Genomic DNA, 11,958 nt, shown 5'->3' with positions numbered 1-11,958 from the left:
GCTCAAGTGTTGTATAATGAGCCGAAGGTGGCTGTGTCTTCCCTGAAGGAGACCCTTATCTCTTGTAGCGCCAGGGCTGAAGTGGCTGAAAACAAAAAAGCACAGTCTCCTCCTGTGACTTACAGTGAAGCACGAGGCAAGCTGAACTGCCAGTCGCACAGTGTTTGCTGTGGAGGTGAGGGTGCTGCTTTGCAAGCATGGGATTCTGCGAGGTGGAACGGGGGGGTGGGAAGACCCTGGGGAAGGTGGAGACACTGAGCCCCGAGTTCTGATGAGTCTTTTTGACAGGTGGAGAGCCCCACACCCCGTGGAAGTAGCCCCCCGGCCCCCATCCCCTTCCCCGGTGGAGTCGGGCTCTTTGCCCCTGCCTGGCCTGAGGCAGTTCACAGGGGGTTCTCCTCAGGAGCCATCGCCTCGCCACCCTAGCCCCGTGACTCGCTAGTCATGTACCAACGGGTAGCTAAAGGGGGGGTACGAAGTGTGGCCCCTGAGGAGGTGCACTGCACTCCAAAGAACTCCTTGAGTCTCTAATTTTACAGCCAGGAGTCTGGGGGAAGGGTGGGGACGGATACTGAGAGGCTGGGAGAACGGTGGAGGGAATGTGAGTCCAGATCAGGCTAATTTATTGATTCGAGTGCACGAAGCAGAGAATCTACACTGAACGTTGCCGCCTCGGAGTTGGAAAACGCTATCTGGTTGGTTGGCTGAAACGTGGACCAAAAGTTGCCCGAATCGTGAGCTGGAAATAGCAGAACTGCCTTGGTTCAATGAAGAGGCAGGGAGACAAAGGCTTAGGGAGATTCAAATGTTAAGAGTGGATTTGTCTTTTAAGACGTACTCACCAGCACTGGGAAGGTCCAGAACACCTACCTTTCACTAATACTGGAAGAAATACATTTGTGAGGGGAGAGCTGTCACCCTTGAAGAGCTCCGTGGTCACTCTTCTCTGTCGGCCGGACCTTCCAGTGGGAACTGCAGTCATGCTTTGGGAAACCGAAATGCCAGGGAATAACTGGATCCCAGGTGGGAGGGGCCCACTGCCAAAGGCTAGTTGATGGTGTTCCTACAAATAAGATAGATAGGAAGACTATTGCGTCCTTACTTTATGTGTAGAATCAGAAAATTTCTAGGTCAGTTGAATAAAAGTCTCACCTGAATCAGAAAATCAGGGCGTCATGGCCCGTCAATCAGCTCCCACACTTGAGCTAGTTTACAGGCTCAGGGCCCTTGAATGAACAAGAGAACAGGTCCTCAGAGCAAGGTTCCCAGGTCACTGCCTGAAATTCATGCTGTTAATCTTCCTCCCAGCCTTCACCAAAGGCACCGATGGCCTTTTACCAGGTTCACTGTGCTTTAGGGAAAAGGAAATGATCAGACTTTTCAGGGACTACTGGACACTGGCTCTGAATGGACACTGATTTCAGGAGAACCCATGTCCCTGTGGCCCCCCAGTCAGAGTAGGGGCTTGTGGAGGTCAGGTGATCAATGGAGGTTTAGCTCACGTCTTTCACACAGTGAGCCCCGTGGGTGAGCCCCATGGGTCCCCAAACACATCTTGTGTTTTTCTCCCAGTTCCACAATGCATAATTGGAATAGACAGCAGCTGGCTGTACCCCTTTACTGGTTCCCGGACTTGTGGAGTGAGAGCTTAGGGGTGAGAAAGAACACGTCCCTGTCCATAAGGCCCACCAGGAGCAGTTTGCTCTCAGCTGGCAAAGCTGGCAATTAGACCTTCACTGTCCTACCTCGGAGGATATCAACTCTCCAGCCCTATGTCAGAGTTTAGTTCACAGGGGTCTTGATCACATTTGTAAGTGTACAAAACATTATTGTGAAGGAGCTCTTTATATATTCTGGCTATGAATCCCTTAACAGATACATGGTTTATAAATATTTTCTCCCATTCCATAGGTTGACTTTTCACTCTGTTGATTGTTTCTTTTTTTTTGTTGTTGCTTGTTTCCTTTGCTGTTTTTAATTTTGATATAGTCCTATTGTCTATTTTTGTTTCTGTTACCTGTGTTTTTGGTGCCATATCCAAGAAATAATTGCCAAATCCAATGTCATGAAGCTATCCCCCTATGTTTTATTCTAAGTGTTTTATAGTTTTAGCACTTCATCAGAGGTCTTTGATCCATTTCAAGTTAATTTTTATATACGGTGTAAAGTAAGAATCCAACTTCAAAAGAAAAAGAAGTGGAGGTATCATATGTCCTGATTTCAAAACATGCCACAAAGCTACAGTCATCAAAACAGTGTGGTCCTGACATAAACACAGACTTGTAGACCAATGGAATGAATAGAGAACCCAGAAAAGAACCCTCAAGTACATGGTCAAATGGTCTTTGATAACAGTGCAAGGGTCCAAAATGTAGTTGCTTATGCTAAGCCCCTGTCACAAAACTGACACTTAATTATAGTTTTAGTTGTCTTACTTAGATTATTACTAGTTAAGTAATCTGCCTTATAGACCCCTTCCATCCCCTAAAGGAAAGTAACTTTGTAATAACCAACATGATTTTTGCAGTTTTGCCTCATATAATTTCCCTGTTCCTGCTCCCTTCTGCCTATAAAAGCCTTTCATTTTTTTTTTTAACATCTTTATTGGGGTATAATTGCTTTACAATGGTGTGTTAGTTTCTGCTTTATAACAAAGTGAATCAGTTATACAAAAGCCTTTCATTTTGTGCAGTTTTGTTTTTTTTTTTGCCGCACTTTGTGGCTTGTGGGATTTTAGTTCCCTGACCAGGGATTAAACCTGGGCCCTTGGCAGTGGGAGTGTGGAGTCCTAACCGCTTAACCACCAGAGATTTAAAAAAAATATTTATTTATTTATTTGGCTGTGCTGCGTCCTAGTTGCGGCAGGTGGGATCTTTAGTTGTGGATGCAGACTCTTAGTTGCGGCATCCAGGATCTAGTTCCCTGACCAGGGATTGAACCCGGGCCCCCTGCACTGGGAGCACAGAGTCTTAATCACTGGATCACCTGGGAAGTCCCCTTCTGTACAGCTTCTTGAAACTCCTTTCTATCTGCCAGATTGGATGCTGCCAAATTTGAATCGATTTTTGGTCAAATAAACTCTTTAAAAATTTTAATATGCCTCAGTTTATCTTTTAACAGTCTCTTCAACAAATGGTATTGGAAAAACTGGATATCAACATGTGAAAGAAAGAAGCTGGACCCTTACCTTACCCCATATACAAAAATTAATTCAAAATGGATTAAAGACCTAAATGTAAGACCTCAAACATATAAAACTCCTAGAAGAAAACAGGGGAAAACTTCATGGTATTTGATTTGGCAATGATTTCTTGGACATGACACCAAAAGCACAGGCAACAGAAGCAAAAATAGAAAAATGAGACCACATCAAACTTAAAAACTTCTGCATAGCAGAGGAAACAATCAACAGAGTGAAAGGCAATTTACATAACGGGAGAAAATATTTGCAAACCATATATCTGATAAGGAATATATAGAACTTCACAATAATATAGTGTATACTTTAAAATTTAAGAGAGTAGATCTTGTGTTAAGTGCTCTTAATATAACAAATAAATAAATAAATTTGGAACTCTCGTGCAATATTTTTGGGAATGTAAAACAGTGCAGCCACTATGGAAAACAGTATGGAGGATCCTCAAAAAAATCAAAAATTTAATTAGTGTGTGATCCAGCAATCCCACTTCAGGGTATAAATCCAAAACAATTGAAAACATAGCAGCATTGGGACTTCCCTGGTGGCATAGTGGTTGAGAGTCTGCCTGCCAGTGCAGGGGACACAGGTTCAATCCCTGGTCCGGGAAGATCCCACATGCCATGGAGCAACTAAACCTGTGCACCACAACTACTGAGTCTGCGTTCTAGAGCCCGAGAGCCACAACTACTGAGCCTGTGAGCCACAACTACTGAGCCCATGAGCCACAACTACTGAGCCCACATGCCACAACTACTGAAGCCCACGTGCCTAGAGCCCGTGCTCTGCAACAAGAGAAGCCACAGCAATGAGAAGCCCACACACTGCAATGAAGAGTAGTCCCCGCTCACCACAACTAGAGAAAGCCCGTGTGCAGCAACGAAGACCCAACACAGCCAAAAAAAAAGAAAACATAGCAGCATTATTCACAATAGCCAAGAGATGGAGGCAACACAAAGGTCCACCAGTGGATGACTGGATAAACAAAATGTTGTACTGTGTATACATACAATGAAATATCATTCAGCCTTAAGAAAAGGAAATCTTGTCACATGTTACAATATGGATGACTTGAGGACATTATGCTCAGTGAAATAAGCAAGTCACAAAAGACAAATACTATATGATTCCACTTATATGAGGTACCTAGAATAGTCACAATGTTAGGAACAGAAAGTAGAATCATGGTTGTCAGTGAGTTTGAAGAGAGGGAAAAAGAAAATTGTTCAATACATACAGTTTCAGTTTTGCAAGATGAAAAAGTTCTAGAGATCTGCTGCAGAAATATGCATATAGTTAACACTATTGTAGCATATATTTTTTAAATGGTTATGATGGTTTTTTTTTTTTTTTTTTTTCTGTACATGGGCCTCCCACTGTTGTGGCCTCTCCTGTTGCGGAGCACAGGCTCTGGACACACAGGCTCAGCGGCCATGGCTCATGGGCCCAGCCGCTCTGCGGCATGTGGGATCTTCCCGGACCAGGGCACGAACCCGTGTCCCCTGCATCGGCAGGTGGACTCCCAACCACTGCGCCACCAGGGAAGCCCAATGATGGTGTTTTTTAACCACATAAAATAAAAAATAATAATAAAAGAAAAAAGAATCCAACTTCATTCTTTTTCATGTTGACATCCAGTTTTGACATCATCATTTATTGAAAAGGCAGTCCTTTTCCCATTGAATAGGGAATGGCGCCCTTCCTGAAAGTCATTCGAAACTGAATCCAGCAGTATATTAAAAGGATTATAGGGAATTCCCTGGCAGCCCAGTGGTTAGGACTCTGCACTTTCACTGCTGAGGGCATGAGTTCAGGGAACAAAGATCCCGTATGTTGCACTGCGTGGCCAAAAAAACAAAAAAAAAACAACAAAAAAAAACAGGACCATACACGATGAGCAAGTGGGATTTATTCCTGGAATGCAAGGAAGTTCCAATATACAAAAATTGATCAATGTAATATACTCTATTAACAGAATGAAGGGAAAAAAGAAAAAAAACACATGATAATCTCAAATGATGCCAAAAAAGCATCTGGCAAAATTAGCAGCTTTTCATGATAAAAACACAATATATACTAAGAACAGAAGGAAACTATCTTAAAATAATAAAGCCCATATATGAAAAATCAACAACTCAATGGTGAAAAATTTAAAGCTTTTCCCCTAAGAACAAAAATAAGATGAGGATTCCATTTCCCCCACTTTTATTCAGCATAGTATTGGAGGCAAGAAAAAGAAAAAAAAGGCATCCAGACTGCAAAAGAAGAAGTAAAACAATCTTTGTTCATAGATAACAAAATTTTATAAGAAATAAGCCCTAAAGATTCCATGGGGGGAAAAAACAACTGTTAAGGCTAATTCAGTAAAATTTCAAGATACAAAATCAACACACAAAAATCAATTGCATTTCTAAACATTAAAACTGAGCAGGGAATTCCCCGGCAGTCCAGTGGCTAGGACTCCATGCTTCCATTGCAACCAGTGATCCCTGGTTGGGGAACTAAGATCCTCACACCAGCATGGCCAAAAAAAAAAAAATAAATAAAAGAACAATCTGAAAAAGAAATTAAGAAATCAGTTCATTTACAAGATCATAAAAAATAATAAAATACTTAGGAATAAATTTGACCAAGGAGGTAAAAGACATTTACACTGAAAACTACACAACATTGCTGAAAAAATTTAAAAAGACACAAACAAATGGAAAGAAGTTTTCATCTTCCAGTCTTCAACAAACGGTGGTGGCAAAACCAGATAGTCACATGCAAAAGAATGAAGTTGGATCCTTACCTAATACCATATACGAAGTTTGACTCAAAGAGGATCAAAGACTTAAATGTAAGAGACAAAATTATAAATCTGTTAGAAAAAAACCATAGGGCTAAATATTTATGACCTTGAATTTGGCAGTGATTTCTTGTACATGACACCAAAGGCACAGGCAACAAAAGAAAACATAGACAAATCAAACTTCATAAAAATGTAAGCTTTTGCACATCAAAGGACTCTATCAACAGAGTAAAAAGGCAACCCACAGAGTGAGAGAAAATATTTGCAAATCACATATCTGATAAGGGATTATAATCTGCAATATATAGAGAACTCCTAAAATTCAACAAGGAAACAATTGAATTAAAAAATGGGCAAAGGACTTGAATAGACATTTCTACAAAGAAGATGTACAAACGCCAACAAGCACATGAAAGACACTCAACATCACTAACTATTAGGGAAATGCACATGAAAACCACATGAGATACCACCTTTCACATCTATCAAGAAAACTAGAGGAAATTCCCTGGTGGTCCTGGTAGTTAGGACTCTGCACTTCCACTGAAGGGGGCAGGGGTTCAATCCCTGGGGGGGTGGGGCGGTGGGAAATAAGATCCCACAAGCCACGCGGTGCAGCAAAAGAGAAAGAGAAAAAATATTACAAATATGTGGAAATTAAACACCACACTCTTGGGACTTCCTTGGTGGTGCAGTGGTTGAGAGTCCGCCTGCCAACGCAGGGGACACGCGTTTGAGCCCTGGTCCGGGAAGATCCCACATGCAGTGGAACAACTAAGCCTGTGTGCCACAACTACTGAGCCTGTGCTCTAGAGCCCGCGAGCCACAACTACTGAAGCCCACGTGCCACAACTACTAAAGCCCGCGTGCCTAGAGCCTGTGCTCTGCAACAAGAGAAGTCACCGCAATGAGAAGCCCGTGCACCGCAACAAAGAGTAGCCCCCATTCACTGCAACTAGAGAAAGCCCGCGTGCAGCAACGAAGACCCAACGCAGCCAAAAATAAATAAATAAATTTATAAAAAACAAACAAACAAGAAACACCACACTCTTAAAGGGTCAAAGGGTCAAAGAAGGACTCACAAGGGAAATTAGAATATACATTGAGACAAATAAAAATAAAGACACAACACACCAAACCTTATAGAATACAGCAAAGGCAGTGCTAGGAGGAAACCTTATAGCCCTAAATGACTAATAGTAAAAACGAACAGAGGTCTGAAATCACTAAGCTAATTATATGCCATAAGTAACTAGAAAAGGAAGACCAAACGAACCCCAAACTTAGCAGAAGGAAGGACATAGCAAAGATTAGAGAAGAGATCAATGAAATAGAGAATAGAAAAACAACAGGGAAATCAAAAAACCCAAAAGTTGGTTCTTTGAAAAGATCAACAAACTTGACAAATGGTTAGATAATTTACTAATCAAAAAATAGAGAAGACATGGGACTTCCCTGGTGATCTAGTGGTTAAGACACCATACTTCCAATGCAGGGCATGTGGTGGGTTTGATCCCTGGTCGGGGAACTAAGTTTGGGGAACTAAGATCCCACGTGCCTCGAGGTGCAGCCAAATAAATAAATAAACAAATAAATCTCATTCAATAAGATTTTTTTTAAAAAATGGAGAAGGCAAACTACTAAAATCAGAGATGGAAATGGGGACGTTACTATTGATTTTAAGAAATTAAAAAGAATTATAAGAGTATCGTACAAACAATTGTACACCAACAAGGTGGATAACCTAGATGAAATGAATAAATTCCTAGAAATACACAATCTATGACAACTGAATCATGAAGAAATAGAAAATCTGATTAGATCTCCTAACAGAGTGATTGACACAGTAATCAAAAACCTTGCAATAAAAAAAAGCCCAGGACCAGATGTCTTTACTGGTGATTTCCATCAAACATTTTTTTAAAAAATAGATTTATTTTATTTATTTGTTTGCTTGTTTATTTATTTTTTGGCTGTGTTGGGTCTTTGTTGCTGTGCGCGGGTTTTCTCTAGTTGCGGCGAGCGGGGGCTACTCTTTGTTGAGGTGCGCAGGCTTCTCCTTGCGGTGGCTTCTCTTGTTGTGGAGCACAGGCTCTAGGCACGTGGGCTTCAGTAGTTGTGTCACATGGGCTTCAGTAGTTGTGGCTCGCGGGCTCTAGAGCACAGGCTCAGTAGTTGTGGTACACAGGCTTAGTTGCTCCACTGCATGTGGGATCTTCCCGGACCAGGGCTCGAACCCATGTCCCCTGCGCTAGCAGGCAGATTCTTAACCACTGCGCCACCAGGGAAGCCCCTCCACCAAACATTTAAAGAAGAAATAACATCGATCCTTATCAAATCCTTCCAAAAAATTGAAGAGAAGGAAACACTTCTTAATTCATTCTATGAGGCTACCGTAATCTGCTATCAAAGCCAGACAAGGACACTACAAGAAAAGAAAACTAAAGCTCCATATCATTTACGAACATTGATGCAAAAATACTCAATAGTAGCAAACTGAATTCGGATTCAAAGTTTTTAAAACCTTAAAATCAAAAGAATGAAGAGAAAAAAGCACTCCATCATCTCAATTGATATAGAAAAAGCACTTGACAAAATTCAACATCTCTTTATGATAAAAATAGTTGACAAGATAACTTCCCTGTTGGTCCAGTGGTTAAGACTCTGTGCTCCCAATGCAGGGGGCCCGGGTTTGATCCCTGGTCAGGGAACTAGATCCTGCATGCCACAACTAAAAGAGGCCACATTCCGCAACAAAGATCGCACATGCAGCAACTAAGACCTGGTGCAGCCAAAAAAGAAAAAAAGTTGATAAACTAGGAGTAGAAGGAAACTACCTCAACATAATAAAAGTCATTCATGAAAACCCCACAGCTAAATGGGGTTTTAACCCATCATACTTAAAACTTTTCCTCTCAAATCAGGAACAAGGCTTACAAACCGATTCAGGAAAGTAGTAGGACAGAAAATCACACAAAAAAATCAGTTACTTTTCTATACACTAATAATAAGCAACCAAAAAAGGAAATTAAGAAACATAATTCCATTCACAAGAGCATCAAAGACGAATACAATGCTAAGGAATTAGGATTAACTTAACCAAGGAGATGAAAGACATACAATGAAAACTACATAATATTGCTGTGAGAAAATAAAGCAGACCCAAATAAATGGAAACATATCCTGTGTTCACTGGAAGACTTAATATTGTTAATGACAATATCACCCAAAGTGGTCTACAGGCTCGATGCAATCTCCAACAAAATCCCAACAATGATTTTGCAGAAATAGAAAATCCATCCTGGGACCTCCCTGGCAGTCCAGTGGTTAAGATGCTACACTTCCATTGCAGCGGGTACAGGTTCGACCCCCGGTGGGGGAACTAAGATCCTACATGCCACGCGGCCAAAAAAAAGAAAAAAAGAAAGAAAGGAAGGAAAAGAAAAAGAAAATCCATCCTGAAATTCATATGGACTCTCCAGGGACCCCAAAGCCAAAGTCATCTTGAAAAAGAAGAAAGCTGGAGGACTCACAGCTCCTAATTTCAAAACTTACTCTAAACTATAGTAATTAAAGGTATGGTGGTACTGGCTTAAAGACAGACCTATAAACTGTGGAATACATAGCCCAGAAATAAGTCCTCCCCAGTGCTGTCAAGTGACTTACAGGGGTGCCAAGACCACCCCAGTAATATTTTAACAAAATTTTTATGACAAAATTCTTCCAAAATTGATTTTAGTGGTGAGGGAAGCCAGCATCCTGTGCTAGTTCCCCATCTTAACAGAAACGCAGGTATGATTTATTGTCTTTTTCTAGCTCCTTTGCATCAAGAAAGCAGCAAGTTCAACTGCAGTCAATTTCTGATCACCCAAATGCTGATCTCTGCAACGAAAAATATTTTTGTCCATTTTGAGACACTCCTGGTTAACAAGATGCTAGCTTACTTCATTTCCTCAGGGGTTGTAGTATCTCCCCACAGTAGTTAGAGAGCATCTCAGAGGAGGGAATGACACCTCAGCTGTCAAGTGAAATCCCTTCTACATCAAGTTTCTTACCCCTGGGACCAAAGTCACGCTGCTTCCAGCCCAGCCATAAATAATGGCTGCTAGAGTGAGGTTTTCCTCATCAATTCTCTGGGCCAGAGTCGCTGCTCAGTAAACTGCTGCAATTTTCCTAATGTAGGATACAGAGGAACGACCTAGGAAGGGTTATCAAATAGTATACAAGTCTAGACGGTTTGTTCTAGAGTTCCTTTTCATTGAAATAAAAAATGACTATTAGCAAACACCAATTAGCTATGTGAACGGCAAGGGTTTTAACCTCTCTGTAACCCTTTTCAGCTTCTATGTCACTAATCAAAAAACATTATGAGGAGGGCTTCAAGAGAGTCTTTAAAATTCTAAGGAAATTCTACGGAAATCTAACAAGTACAAATCATTTAAGGATGATTTGTACTTATTGGATGGAATGAGGGCTTCTCTAGCCAGCAACAATAAAGTTTTTGAAAATCTGTGTCTCTTCTACGCCTTTTAATTAATTCTCAAAGTCCAACGTGTAAAGGATATAACATAGAAGAACTTCTCTGTAATGCTATTTTCTAAAGAGTAAACTTTATCACGAAGATGGTGTGTTTCAGACTTTTCCAGAATTAACAGATTGTATCATATGTAATTTTTCCCATAAAATAACCTCATCACACGGATCTTAGAACATTTAGTGGTTTTGGTAGATATAATATTTTATTCTTGTCTGCTCATTTAATCATGGATTGTACTAGTTAGAGGCTAATTTTTGCAGATAAGCGATTTTCTAAGTGAAGAAAAGGCATGCAATTTTTTCAAAAGATGAGAAAGAACTTAAAAAGCATTGATGAGTAGTCAGTCAAGTAAGAGGTTTACAGTTTCTTTCCTAGAATCTACTAATTGCTATAATTTCTCAGATGTACTAGAAAAGGTTTTTTTTTTTTTTGTCTGAGCAGCATATAGGATCTTAGTTCCCCAGCCAGTGATCAAACCCTCGCCCCCAGCAGTAGAAGCCCGGAGTCCTAACCACTGGCCCACCAGGGAAGTCTGGAAAACATTCTTTTAATGGTTTTAATTCTTTTAAGTCTCTGAAACCATTGTTTTAATTAATAAATTAATTTACTTATTTTGGCCGCACCGGGTCTTGGTTGCAGCATGCGTACTCTTAGTTGTGGCGTAGTTCCCCAACCAGGGATGCAACCTGGCTCCTTGCATTGGCAGCTCGGGGTCTTACCCACCGGATCACCAGGGAAGTCGTCCCTGAAACCATTCTTTTGACATGCATCTTAACTATCCAGGGCCAGTATCCTGTTTTCTCCCTCCTGAATCCCCTCAGGGCACACCTTGGGATGGGAGTTGGGATGCCATCCCTGAGGGCTTTATGACCACAACGTCTTTTGTTTACTGATAGGACATTTTTTTGTCCACATGACCCAAGTTAATATGCCACTTTGACAAAAGAAAAAATGCATTTGGATTAGCTTTAAAAAGTTTTCTCATAAATATTTGATTTAGTACATAAAATCTAATACCTATCTGAATTTTTGAAAATTAGTCTATATCTGTTTCTGTAGATTAGAGTCCTAAAGTTAGAATGAGAGATCATTGCTCATTTCAGCAGCACATGTACTAAAATTGGAACGGTACAGAGACGATTAGCATGGCTCCTGTGCAAGGATGACATGCAAATTTGTGAAGCGTTCCATATTTTTTTTAATTTTCAAAAACAATTAAAAAAAAGTATGAGATCATAGTATATGCAAATTTTACCTCTAACAGATATTTGTATTCATCTACCAGTTTGTATTCCAACTATTAGTACTTGAGATTAACTCTTTTTCTCATACTTCATCAGCATTGGTTTTTAACAGTTTTTATTGTTATTTAAGAAGCAGAAAATTGTAAGAAGTTAAAAATTGTAAGATTTTTGTTTCAGGATGCCTACTGCA

At 40.6% G+C, this 11,958-nt stretch overlaps 1 long non-coding RNA gene and 1 other non-coding gene across 2 annotated transcripts; one reads left to right on the top strand and one right to left on the bottom strand.

Annotated features, from left to right (window-relative positions):
* Nucleotides 1-2,708: 2,708 nt before the first annotated feature.
* Nucleotides 2,709-11,057, bottom strand: LOC113625801 (uncharacterized). Its single transcript, XR_003434874.1, has 2 exons — nucleotides 11,002-11,057; nucleotides 2,709-2,758 (listed from the first exon to the last, which is right to left on the bottom strand). It is a non-coding gene; the product is annotated as an uncharacterized LOC113625801 (long non-coding RNA).
* A 557-nt stretch (nucleotides 11,058-11,614) lies between these two features.
* Nucleotides 11,615-11,721, top strand: LOC113625860 (U6 spliceosomal RNA). The gene has a single exon (XR_003434910.1). It is a non-coding gene; the product is annotated as a U6 spliceosomal RNA (small nuclear RNA).
* The last annotated feature ends 237 nt before the right edge of the window (nucleotides 11,722-11,958 follow it).

This window comes from Aethalodelphis obliquidens, unplaced genomic scaffold (genome assembly GCF_003676395.1).
Source record: "Aethalodelphis obliquidens isolate GAN/ISIS:26980383/991018 unplaced genomic scaffold, ASM367639v1 scaffold16, whole genome shotgun sequence".
Classification (NCBI taxonomy): domain Eukaryota; kingdom Metazoa; phylum Chordata; class Mammalia; order Artiodactyla; family Delphinidae; genus Aethalodelphis; species Aethalodelphis obliquidens.
The sequence above is the reverse complement of the archived record's forward strand: the minus strand, read 5'-3'. Positions and strand labels throughout refer to the sequence as shown.